Genomic DNA, 13,896 nt, shown 5'->3' on the forward strand with positions numbered 1-13,896 from the left:
TTAAAAATTCAAAACCAAATTATTTTCAGTGACAGAATTTCTTCTTATGTTCACTCATTCAACAGGCAAAATTAAAGTAAAATACTAGCAAGACAATTCCAGTGCCAAGAAAGGCACTGCATTTCAAGACCAGGGGCAGAGGAATTAGAATCAACATTGTAAATATCTTCATTATCCACTTCGTACAACTGTTGGAATAAAATCGTCTTGTAAACTCACTAACAATGTCTCAGTTTGCTATTTTTCTCCCTTGATATCAGAGCCTACACATTTGAATAACTATGGTGAAGATTTTTTACTAAGGTGGTCAAAATAAAATATAACAGCAGGGACAGTGCAGCTGCTGTGTAAGATAAGTGTAATAATGATATTGATGATTTTACTAACTTAGTGAACCAGAATTTACCTTGGGAATAGGGATTAGTTTGTTGTCCATCATCATTATTTCATTCATCAGATAGATGTTGCTCTGGGCAACTGCTATGTGCTATGCTACTTGCCTCTCCTAGTTTTAGCTTTTTTTTTTTTTTTTTTTTTTTTTTTTTCCAGAGTGATTTGCATCAACTGCCTTTGCATGGGAGGTTAAGATGAGAACTAGATGTGGGAAAGAGAGGTGTAAGAACTGTAAAATGCACTGTTGGTAGAGCAGTGCTTTCTTCCTCTGCGTTCGCAACATCTGCTGGTACTGACAGCAACAGGCCACAGCAAACACTATGCCATACACTTCCAAGGGCAGCGATGCCAGGAGCAGCTGGCTGTGAAAGCACAAGCTCTGCAGACTAGGTCCCTGTCTCCTTAGAAACAAACAAGATGGATGGGCAGTATGCCAGTTTAGGCTGCTGAGTACTTTGTTGCTTGAGTCTTGTGGTCATGGGTGAGCAATGTACAAAAGTTTTTAAGCTCTTCCTAAGGAGTACATTGTTGCCATTTAATCTAATGGTTGGTTGGTGTGTATTTTGAGGACGAAACAATCGGGATAGAGTTGAGAGTGTATGTAGCAAATGTTGACTTCCAGGCAGATGTATTTCTTTTTGAAGTAGCATAAAAGAAAAAATCTATAGCAACTTTATGAGATAGCAAACACATATCTAAGCAGTGGCAGTACGAGCTGTAGGTGGTTGCTGAGTAGCCAACATTTATATTTCAAAAAGTCAGTGCACATTTGAAAAAGTTCACTGCACATTCATGTGTCACTGCATGTTTTTATGGCCCTGCTGTGCATGCAGAACTGTTGGTTTTCTTCAAATTGAAAATAGTGTGAACCTGACCAGCACTACACAATAGCATGGACTCCTTTTGCAACATCTGGTTCCCTTCATACTGTAATAGACAAACAGCTAAACATTCAGTGGCTTAATTTCTTTTTCTTTTTGTAAATCTGAGGCTTCAGATGCTTATCAGATCCTGACGGGCTTGCTGTTTTTACTTAGGCAAAATCACTACTGACTTTGAAGCCCATATCAGCTTTGTCTAGCTAATGAATGTTGACTTGAGAATTTGGCCCCAAATTCCTTTTATAGATAAATCATCTGGAGCTCTCACATAAGCAAGCCGACTACTTATGTTTCTAGTATTTTGGGTGGTTGCTAGCATAAGGAGCATCACAGAAGCAAATGACCTTTCTCACAACCCTTCAATTTCAAGTTGGAATTGGGAATTGAAAATAGGTGTTTATATAAAATGCATTTTTTTTTTCTGGCAGGAAAGTGAAATGAGTTCAATAACTTTGTACCCAGGAACACTCCTACAGAAACAGATAGCAGTAGTATCAGCCTTCAGTGGGAGCAGAAATGACAAAGAATACTAAGAAATAGGACCGGACCTAGGAGGACCTACAGCTGCAAAACATTATATAACATGTGGGCAGCTACACAGGTGTTATAAAACTGCTGGAGTTGAGGGACTATTTGATTAGCTAATTACCCTTATAAAAGGGCAACTTAATCTGTGTGAAACTCCCCCAGCTGAAAACTCATTTTGTCATTCTATTTTCAGATTTTCTCTCCACAAATTGCAGTTAAAAATAATTGGAAATTTAAAAGAAAAGAAAGAAAGAAAAAAGAGAATCTAATTTGTCCATAAAAAAAATCAACTTTAAAATTCCTCCCTGGTGGTCTGGTATTATTAAATATTCTCCTTGTTTTTTTTTTTTTTTTTTTTTTTATCTTGGTTTATTGGAGAGAGAAAAACAATTATCTGTAAACGTAATTTTTAATGCATGGTAATAAAAATAAATGGTACAGCTTTGCTGCTGCTCACCTAAATCTTCTTCCCTGGTGGTCTAGTGGTATTAAATAATCTGTTCCACATGTATTCATCATTTGCTGACAGGAAAAGGAAAACTTTTTACATTTTACTGTCCACAAAACAAACACAATGTTAGTTAATCAGGTGGAGAAGACTTTTCTGAGTCCCACTCAAGAAACAAAAGAAACATTTTACTTTTCCAGCTGGTGATTTTTACCTCTGTTAATTTACATGACAATTAGTATGAAACTAGAATGGCAGAAATTATTTCCAGAATGCCCTTTGAGTTCAGTACTATTTTGGCCAGATAATATTTGTTATGGTTTTATTCTTTTTTACAACAAATTAACTGAAGTAATGAGTGTTTGCCACAAATTATCTCAGTGCTGATGAGTCATTCCTTTGCTTTAGGATATTCACTGTCTGCTTTACATTTATAGATAACACTTTTAAATGTAATCACATAGTGCTTTACTAAATTAGATTAACAAACATTGTCCTTCCTTTTTCAAAGACTGCTAAACTGATCATTGTTGATGCACAGTGTGAACTTCCCTATAGCTCTGTGGCAATGCCATGGCAAGAGCACAAAATGGAAGAACCTCGGTCTCTGTTTCTTCCCCTATCTCATAGACTAGTAGTATGTCCTAATTCAAAAATCTGAAGTTTTTATTTTCCATGTGTCCTTAAAGAAAATAACCTTTTGGCAATGGAAGTTAATTCCACATTAATTCTTATTAATCTTATTTTTTGACATTTGTGCTTAAAAACAAATTTTCTCTTGACCAGTTTTAGACAGCATGATGTCATAGCTTTGTGTACTCTCAGAGAAGACAGACTGAAAATCACTGATTTGTTGGATGGAGTATTATATATATTAACACTGAGTTTTGAAAATACATGTCCATACTGTTATAATTTTGGTTTTGGCATAAAGTTCAGTAACAAATTTTAGAGATTTATCTGTGATAACTGATGATTCTTTTTATTTTGTAAAACAATATATATGATTTACTTATTAAATACAAGCTGATATTATTAACATATAAATCTCAAGTATTATACTGGATGTATACTTCATATGGCACATTGGGGATGTTGACAGAAACTGCTTCATTTCCTTTGGGCTGTTTTACTTTGATACAGTTTGGACATTGAAAACAGCAGTGGGTAGAAAATACATACTGGATCATTTTTACAAAAGCTAGTGCAGAGGTTTTTTTTTTTCCTAAAAAGCCTGTAAATAACAAGAACATAATAGACTGCCATGAGATGTAATTTTGATCTCATTATGCTGTGAAGGCTTGATAACACAAGAGAGGTAAACCACAGGAGAGGAATAGATTTCTTATCACAATGATGTTAAAAGTAAAAAATCATTCCAAAGGGTTTGCAGCCCATTCTTGGGAAGCACAAATATTTTTGTTTTAAAATAGGAAGATATGTACATTTGTTTTTAAACATGAATTGCTTTCATCTCAGAGGTATAAAATAATTAACTTAAACTCTGATAAAATCTGTAGTTTGTAATTGAAAACATGTGCATTGTGGGACTAGTGGAATGTTTCCAGCCAAGCTGTGTGTGGCAGAAAGGAATCTCTACAGAGCTCAAAGCATTCCTGGTTTTATGGTAAATGTCTCTCTCTCCTCACTGAATTCTTATTAATCAGTTTTATTTACATGGCGTTGTAGTGATCTATTGAAGAGGAAAATGCTTTAAAAACATTTTGAAAGAGACATAAGAGTCCTTGAGGGAGTAGACTTTAATTTAGCAGCAAGCTCCTTTGTAAACCACTTTCAGTGATAAGGCTTTAAAAAAACACAAACTTCTTATGTATGTATGTACGTACTTGTTTTCTACTGATGCTGTTGGGGAGACTTTCTGGGAAACTCCTTTATAGTGGAGCAGTGAATGAATTGTGTGCCAATGATACACTTTGTTAGAACATACTTTTTTTTCACATTAACTACTATGAAAATTTTACAAAAACAACTGCTTTCAGGGGCATGTGGTACTCAAGGATATTAATGCAAGCTAGAGCACTGTTTTTGGGGCAAATGTCACATTATTAAATGTGAAGATGGAAGAGGAAAACCTAATCTAAAACCATTACTTGTCTCTATCAAAAGACGACTTCTTCTTTTTCTATTTTTCTTTTTTCCCTTTTTTTTTTTTTCCCAGAACATTGCCTTTATTGAATATTTTATTCAACAAAATATAGCTTCTAGAGACTGTTAAGTTCTCAGTGAGGGAGTCTATTGTTGGTTTCTGAAAATGCCTCACTGAAGATATTTAATTTATTTTCTAATCTGGTTATCTTTAGTAGCATGAAGTTGGTTGAGTTTCAGTCCCTTTAACATTCCTGTGGAGATGATCTTTGAGCAGTTATGTAGTAAAAAATTCAGTCTGGGTTAAAAAACCTTCCTAGGACCGAAGTAAAAATGTGGCAGCTTGCCTGTAGGAAATCCTATGTTGGCTATGGTGCTATCAGTATTTTTTTTAAGATAGTTCAATGTAAGCTCAGATACACCTACATGAGTTGTAGTTCAACTTTTAAACTGTAATACAGAAACACATTCTGATTTGTTTCTAAAATACCAAGTACCAAGTTTGTTACAGTGGAGAGTTTATGAAAAAAACACTATCTGATTGTATAAATGAATACTGGAAAATATTTATTAAACAATGATGTACAAGCTTTTCAGGTACTTAATTAGCCACAATGTTTTTAAAAAGCATTGTGATAGAAATGCAAATTCCATTGCACAGATTCCGGAAAGATATCTGATGGGGTGGTGACTACGACACAGATCTTTGTACCTTAAGTGAATTGAGAAATTAAAAGTAACTGTTAGAGGTTACTATTTTCTCAGAGATCTGACATAACTCAAGGGGAGAAAAGCATTTTGGTAATGAACTGTGTATTAAGGCAAAGGAATGTAATGCTTTATCCTCTGTTCAGAAGAATTATGATCCTTCTGGTCTCACTTTTCATAATCTTTGCTTCTGAAGGAGAAATTGTCTTCAACCCCTTTGGCAGAATAGTCCCAGTGCACACAGTAGGAACACTGTTGGGAGGGCTGCCTCAGTGCATCATGAGGGAGGGCCTCAGGAGTTTGAATACTTAGAGCCATGTATTGCTATCCTCTGGAAAACCTCATTCAGGCTTCTGCAAATGAGAATTTTCAAGGCTTAAAATTGCCTGACGCAGTAGACTTCTCTAAAAGACTTTATGGTTTAAGATTATTCAACTCTGAGTTTATCAGAAGTCATTGTTCCAGTGTAACAGTTTTCAATATTGGAAGAACAATGTAAACAACTTCATGCTTTGGAAGGACTTTGAATTATTATTATTATTATTGTTGTTGTTATTATTTTCTCCCAAATCAATCTGAGATAGAAAGTTATCGTAGACCCTTTTTCTCTGAAGCCATTGAGAAAAGCTTTAAGTCTTCGGTGTTAAGCTCTAAGTTTGGCAAAAAGCTCTCAACTCTGTTAAATACACAGAGATTTCATAGAATAACAAAGGTTAATAATTTCAGGGTAATAATTCATGACTAAAACTATGAAATAACCATGTCCTGAGCCCATTCAGCTCCATCCACTGAATCTGTTTGAAACATTACATTTTTGTAAAAGCTAAAATGGATTTTTTACTACAAATAAATAAACATGACACCTACCATGGTGCTAATATTTTAAGTACCAGGAACTTATGGAATTAGAATGAAAGTAATATTATTCTAGTATGAATGGGAATCCAAAAGAAGCTAGTGGGTGTTCAGTTTGAAACACACAGAAGAGATCCACTTTCATGCAGAGCAAAGTAAGCAACGGAGTTCCTTACCTCCAAGTTTAGGTTTAGTATTCGACATATGAAAAAATTATTTTGATTAAGAATACCTATTAGATAAATTGCTGAAAGAAAAAAAAATTAAATATAAGTATACAGCTTTGGCCAGAAAGTCCCTAAAGTATGGATTGCTAGAAGCTGGAAGACTATTCTGGAGAAATATCAGTATATGATATATACTCATAATCCTTCTAAACCAGCCTTATTGGCCGTAACGGAAGATAGGATAGGAGATTAGATAGATGTTAGTATAGCTATTCTTCTGTTGATATACTGCTGTAATATCATTACTTTGACAGCACTAGTCCTTTGTCATAAAGTAATTCTTCTTACAGTTGTTAGTCTCTTTGATATTTGTACTAATATCAAGGACATAAGTCTTTGCAGTTAAAGCTAAGAATCACAAGTCAGTATTTATGGACGTTACTCGTATTTCTGTTATTGCCTCCTTATGTGATTTGAGGATATTCATCAACTTATGTGCCTCTGTTTACTTATGTTAAAAGCTATTTTTGAGTTTTCATTAGCTGAGTGTTAGGATTCTTGGTGAGATTAAAATAAGAGGCATGAAAAGGCTCTACTTAATTATTTTTATTTAGCATTGCACTCCTTAATTTTCATTTTCATGTCTGCATTTAAGTTGCTAAGCGTAAGCGGTGTGCAAAAACAATGATGAAGAAGGATACCAGCAATATATCTGGAGAGAAAAAAAAATACACCAGATTTGGATGGGAAACTTCAGTTATAAGCTGTAAATCTGAGGAAAGTATAATAAGCATCTAAAAAATCTTTCAAATAGAAAGTTGCGTAACATTAACCTATCATTATCCACTCTGAGCATCACATGAATAAGCCCTTAATTGTATGGAATCAAGACAGTGATGACAAATTATTTTATGAAATCTTCATAACTTTCTGTCATCTCAGCATACGATATCATCCTTCTTCAGGGTAATCATGAATCAAAACATCTCACACTTTGGATTCTTCTCTGAAGTCACCTGTTGATTCAGCAGGGATACAAAATGTTTCCGCTGGGAAGTCTCAGATATCTGACAAAAGAGGGGTTTTGCTATATTAGAGGCTCTGAACATTGCTAACCCTTCCAGCCCTTTTGTTTCAGGCAGTTTTTGTTTTGAACTCACTGGTGAAGTAGTTTGAGCAGTCCAATTGTACAGGCACGGTATCGCTTCAGTAGGTATCTGAATGGGAGCCTTCTGTTCTTTTAAAGTTATCATATGTAACGCTTCATTGTAGCAGTAATAATGTTCCTAAAACAAGTCTTCTGTCTTCATGTATGAGTCCTGGAAAGTATACTCATCCTCAAAACATGACAAGAATAAAAATATTGTTAGATAGACAGAAGTCACAAATAAATACAGTGGGATCATTGTTTAAATGAGAAATCTGAACAGTGACTCTGAAATGATCCCAGTTTGCAGACCTATGGATAGGAAAGTTTAAAGTGCCAGCATTACACTCTGGCCATTGCAGATCTAAAGGCAGGAGACCCACCTGTATGATAGCCGTGTATGACTTTGCTGGTCCTTGCCTACAGGCTTTCAGTTCTTGTGGTTGTAGTCCCATGCTGGTGGAGCTATTTTCACAAGAGCTCTGTAGCTACCAAGGATGCAAAACTGGCCTTTTGCTCCCTGTTAGTGCGTAGGACCTTATACCGGGAGAACACAGTGAGAACGTAGTCATTGAAGAATGACATTCAGACAAACTAAAATATAACATTGACTAGCTTGATCCAAGGCTTGCATCATGTCTATCAGGTTGCTGTCTGTACTGACTGTTGGAAGAAAGGGCTGAGTCTGGAAGGTTCATTCATGAGAAGAAAACATAGCTCTTCTGCTTGTAAGGATTACATTCAACAGTTGTAACTAATAAGACCAATTGGCTGATGTCATCAGCATAACTCAGCATGATTTTCTCAAGCTATAACATAGGTTGAAAATTGAACCTAATATAGTTTTACTTTACCAGATACAAATCAACAAAAATAGTGTCACTATGTAATTGCTTATAAAACTCAGTGCACAAAAACAAATATCATGCCCTTTCTGCTAATATTTGCTTTGTTCTGTTCCACCACAGGGAAATTCTTGACTCATCTCTCAAACTGCTCTACTGCAAGAGAAATAAATGTAGCACCCATTTCTTCTAAGTCTTTCCTACAGTGCCAAAATATTCAAGAATACCTCTAAAATTGTTTTGTCTTTAGAATGAATTTTACCTTGAGAGTCCTGAGTGGCACCTTTGATGCCGTTTGTGGAAGAACTGCTAACATTTCTGTTTCTTGCCTTGTTTCTGAAAATCTACAACAACCTCAGAGAACTGCTGAACCAGTGCTGTTGTACAGTGAACGTGTGACAGGCTCATACCCTCTTAGAAAAGCACAAGACTGCCCTTTTCACACAGAATATGTAATAGACTGAAATAGACTTAATTGCTTTTTTTACTAAATATTAGTAAAGTAATATTATACAACACTGTAGTTCGACTTTATTATTATTATGTGAGAGTCAAGTGAATACAAGTGGAGGATTGAAAAGGAAAGGTGAGAATTGGCTGGTGGAGTTAGTGTTGAATGTACAAAACAGCATTGCTTTGGCAAGTGAAAAGTCATTTTGTGTGGTCATAAAGTATTCCACAATGCATATCAGAAATGAAGAATTTAATTGATGGGTTGGAAAATAAGGAAAGGAGTACAGGTGAACACAGAGAAGTCTTCCTAGAGAGGGTAGGATTGTTCTTCCTTTGTAACCTGCTGGCCAGCAACTGCTTCCAATGCAGACAGCAGGAGCCACGCTGGTGGACCCAGCTACTCAGCTGCTCTCAGGTGTGCGTTTGTCTCCATAGCTGCATTCCAAATACAGCTCCCAGTGCTAGCCAGGAGAGCTGCTTTTCCTGTGGCTTCTTGCCTTCATTGTCCTTACTGACTGAACATATGGACTTGTTCTTCAAGCTGTACTTACATAAAGGTAAACAAGGTTCTTTATGTGAGAGGAAGAGATGGTTAGAGATACATTTTATGTGCCATTTATACTTAACCTTCGAACATATCAGCTAAGCTGAACGATGTCAAACACAGGATTGATAAGGCATAGAGAACAACAGAACTAATAGGTTTTCTGGATAGTTTAACTCTACCTTTTTTCTCCTTCCTTTATCTGCGCCTTTATCACTTTAAAGTACACCTAGGTGCTAACTGCTCATTAAAGAATGAATATGCCTATGGTGTTCTATAAACTAAGAGCAGAGTTTCAGTAGTGCGGAGGGCCTGGCAGCTGATGCGAACAGGAACTGCAGGTGCTCTGTACATCTGAAAATTCAGGCCTCAGATTTTTTACCAGAGATCTGTCTTAAGTGTGGCTGTATGTGTGTTTGGGGTTAAGTGTTAAAAATTCCAAAGCAAATACCTAATTGCAAATGAAGAAAAAAAATTTCTTCAATATGTTTCCATATATACACTTGAGATAAATCTTTTACTATGTCAAAGTGAAAATTAAATCCTTCATTTTCATATGACTACTTGAAGATACTTGCAATATTCTGAGCATAAATCAGAATAGAGGAGGAGAGAGGGCTAGCCATGCAAACTTGCAGCTGATGTCCTGGGGACAGATCCTTGCAGTGGGGAGAGCTCCATTATGCGCTCAGGCACTGTTTCACATAGTACTCCTTGAAAGAGAAGTTCGCAGAGACAGACACATCTGAGATTTCAGCACTTAAAATGAAAGTCAAAGGGCATTGTGCTTTGAATGTAAAAATTTTAAAAGTGCTGTGGATAGTGATCTGCAAGTCAGGTCATAGCAACGTTTTATGAGCATCCAAAGATACTGGTAATATTTTTTGTAACTGGTAGCTAATTCCTGCCTTTTTTCTCCTTTCAGAAAAATAAGAAACTAGTAGCACAAGAAACAGTAATACCTTATTTCATAGATTTTGGCATTATTCTTGCTTTTTAAGAAAAATACATTTACGTTTTATTGAGGAACTCTTGAGAGAGGCCTACACAGAACTGAGAAATTCTGTATTTGGGGCCACATGTTCTGTGGGGAATATACAGAAAAGACTGCATAAGTATTCATTTGCTGAATGAGGCAGAGATCTGTGGAAAAGTGCTGCATGCAGTCATCACAGACTATGTGGAGCTTTCTACTAAACTTTGGCTGGTTTGATAATTTAGTATCAGCTTTATGTAGCTGTGTAAGTGTGTAACTATATTAACTGTCATAGGATCATCACATGACTTAATGGGACTGTCCTCGCAGGAAGATTCTAACAGCATGGATATCACAGGGCTGGGGCATTATAAAGTTGCTTAATATAGTAACAGCCTTTTCTTTGCCTTCTAAATCACATTTCTGAAGTGCTAAACATACTCAAAATCTAAAAAACTTGTCCCAAACTGAACAGAATTAGCACTGATTTTGTTTCAGCCAATGCATTTATTTATTAAAGTCTGTTACTTAAGCAAGCTCCTGGCCGTGTTTACAAATACCAGACAACATAATTAATCATTTTTGGTGTATTACTCTGCTAGCTATTGGCCGTGTGAAGGATATACCTTGCATTTTTCAAGTACTGTGAAAGAAGTACTAATGTTAAAGGCAAAATCTCAAACAAACAAAAAAAACCTGAGTGACTGTGCCAGGAAAAAAAACAAACAAACAAAAACAAACAAACAAACAAAACCAACCAAACAAAACCAGTAACCCACCAGTTCATTTTCATAAATTTACATATAACCTTTTTTGGAAACAGAATATGATTTATGATAGATCCCACTGTAGGGGTCTGAGCCAATGTTGGAGACAAAATAGAGTCCTTGAACTGGCAAGAGTTCTGTCCCTTTAAGAGTCTCAGCTTGATTATCACAATGAGTCTGCATGCTTCAGAGAGACAATAATTTAAGTCATATTTTTAAAAAATGATTGGAAAAAATAAGACCTCCTTCATCGCCAGGATTTCTAGATACTGAAATGGAGTCTGTGTTCCCCATCTCATCTGCATCAGTGTGCCCTCCAAAATCCTGTTTCTTTAGTATTTTTTTAAAGTGCTGTGGTGAGATGTCAGTAGGCTGCATATATTACTGATAAATTAGGATGGAACAGTAGTTTTAAAAGGTATAAAAGAAGAAAAATAAACAGGAACATGAATGGTAAAAAGGAGAAGGAATACCAAATGAATAATAAAATATTTAGTGCTTTTCAATTAACTGTTCAAATGATTAGTATACTAGTATATTATATCATAAAAATCATGTCTATTCATTTTTTGCAGCCATTATCTTGACTGTGATTTAATCCTCTCAAATCATTAACAATGCTATTAAAAATGTGGGTATAGATGAATGTTCTGGATAGTGTGCAGGAAAATAGCAGGATTGTGGCTGAGGGTCAAGAATGAAGCTGAAAACCAGCAGATTTTGGGGGACAGAGATGGGGGACTGGAAGGGAACAGACATCTGAAAGGAAATGAAATGAAGAGGAAGAAATACAGCAAAAACCATGATCTGACTCTGTCCAGTTCCTTACGGTAGCGAAGTGCTTTTCTGGTAAGATTCCTCCTCTCTTCCCCCAAATGCTGCAGTTTAATCTCAGTCCTGAAAAAAATGTTCATTTCCTGAAAGGCACAGCCTTTTGGAATCACACAGCTTTTCTTCACAATGGAAATCTGTGTGTACATCACGAAGAAGATAAATACGTGTATGAATAAGAGTCCCTGGGGTCTTTTCTGAAGCAATGAAGCATCCTTGTTTCAGGTTACAATGGCAGCTTGAGGGCAGCATTTCCATCCAGAAGAAAATGGCTGTGACTCTTCATAAATAGAGGCCTTCTTTGAAAATGAGATAAAGTGCATAACTAGGAATGTGTTAACCAAAGAGAGAAGAGAAAGATCAGCAAATTGAAAATGAATGGCTGACACGTATTTGGAAAAAGGTTACCAGTGGTGATTTCTTTGTCTGAGTGGTCTTTTTTTTTGGTACAGATAGATGTGTTTTTGTCCTGACTGTTATGTAGTAATATTAAGCTAGTATTAATTAAAATTTTAATAAAATTTCCTTGGTGCTTTTCACACCGGCAAATGACAGTCCTTCACGCAGCTTTAAGGATTCACTGAGTCAGAGTTTTGTGTTAATATTAACATCCTATGTTCAGGTAATTAGACTGTGCATTTAAAGTGAGATCAGACTTTCTATTTTTTATTTTTATTTTTTCATTATAGTTTGGAGTAGAAAGGTTAGACTGCTACCAAAGAGGTAGTAACAAAGCCTTATAAGTGAAAAAGCGAGTTATATTACAAGGCCCACAATTTGTTGGGCACAAACACAGACTGGTTGGCTGGTGGGAGAAAGAGGAGCTGGCCAGCATGGCAGAGGGAGGTTAACAGCCATTTCTCTGTACAACACGATGGCTGAAGGCTGCGGTCTGCAGCATGACTGTCTGATGAACTCTCCCGCGTTTGCCTCTGCCCTCCCTTATTCATTGATACCAGTGGCAGCAGAGGAAATGTGCATGCTTACATATGTTTTGTTACACCTTTTAGCACAGGTCTAACCAGTGGGCATGCCAGGGACTGTGTTGTCCGCAACTTACTCTGTCTGCACCTTAGACATCTAGGGAAGCTTGTGGGTTTTTAACTCTAGCAGTTATCGTACACCTTTGCAAGGAGGGAGAGAAATAGGATGATACTTTTAATAGTAATTAAAAAACAAGAAGTTGTGAATATGGGACACAGCTGCTGGTTGCAAGAGCTCCTCAAACTGTCTCAGCTCCTGGTTAAGAACAGTAGGAGGGACCCTTTTATTCTTTCACATCAAAAATACATGCCTATTTCTCAGCGGAAGTCCAGCTGGACTCCACCTCAAGCCAGCAAATAGGCCTTGGATGAATGAACTCTGGAGTCCACAGTAAGGGAGAGAGAAATTTGGAGAGCGAAAAATGATTGATAACAGTAGGTATATGAGTAGATGTTTTCTCACTATATGGTTTTTTTTTTTGTTTGTTTGCTTGTTTGTTTTGGAGACTTGTTTCACAGGGCAGGTTCGTGCCTCCCTTTACACATATTTGATGGAATGAAGATGGAGGGCCTTAAACAGCTGATTTTCTCACACTTCCATATGTTTGAATATGTGCTTTCAGTAATTTCTCTGAGCAATGTTAAGTGACTTGTTCCTCTGCATTTTGAGTCAACATGTGTTTATCTCTTTGAAAGAAAAAAAAAGTTATCATCATTCCTTTTAACAACAAGCAACATTATGATGATTATTTTTGTACTGTTTCATTGGAATTAATATATTTAGATACATAGCATAACCTGACGTAAGGAGAGGGATCTTTTACAAAATTTTCAACCTCCACAGAGGCTAATGATAATTTTAACATCAGTACCATGATATAGTATCATCAATCAGCTGCTTCCCAGAATGCTGTCACTTCCATAAAGGTCAGTGTCAGTTTAGAGTAAGTAATCTGGCTCTGAATGTGCCAGGTAAGTTACACCACCAAGTAACGTAGTGGTCGACTGGATTAAAAGATCTCCAGAGAAGTGCTATTTGATTTTTAGGATGAATGACGGGCATATTAATAAGTACATGCTTTGTAACATAGAGTTTTCTATGTTTTGACTGTGCTCTTTTATATGTTAAAAGCACATTAATCCACAATTGTTTCTCATTCTTAATTGCTTTAATAAAGAAACAGGGTAAAGAGGTGAGTGCAAATATGAAGTAAAGGGGTGATAAAATTTACAAATGCCATACTAAAGTCGATCAAATTTTCGT

The 13,896-nt window shown here is 36.2% G+C and overlaps 1 protein-coding gene and 1 long non-coding RNA gene across 2 annotated transcripts in view; one reads left to right on the forward strand and one right to left on the reverse strand.

Annotated features, from left to right (window-relative positions):
- The window catches only part of LOC308198026 (uncharacterized protein), a 424,888-nt gene that overhangs the window by 56,828 nt on the left and 354,164 nt on the right, over nt 1-13,896 (forward strand). The gene's annotated exons all lie outside the window — the stretch shown is intronic.
- On the reverse strand, nt 6,151-11,943 carry LOC308198428. The gene is made up of 4 exons (XR_013953906.1): nt 11,648-11,943; nt 7,617-7,770; nt 7,247-7,423; nt 6,151-7,153 (listed from the first exon to the last, which is right to left on the reverse strand). It is a non-coding gene; the product is annotated as an uncharacterized lncRNA (long non-coding RNA).

The sequence above is a fragment of the Anser brachyrhynchus genome, assembly GCF_964034855.1.
Source record: "Anser brachyrhynchus genome assembly, chromosome: 7".
NCBI classification, from domain to species: Eukaryota; Metazoa; Chordata; class Aves; order Anseriformes; family Anatidae; genus Anser; species Anser brachyrhynchus.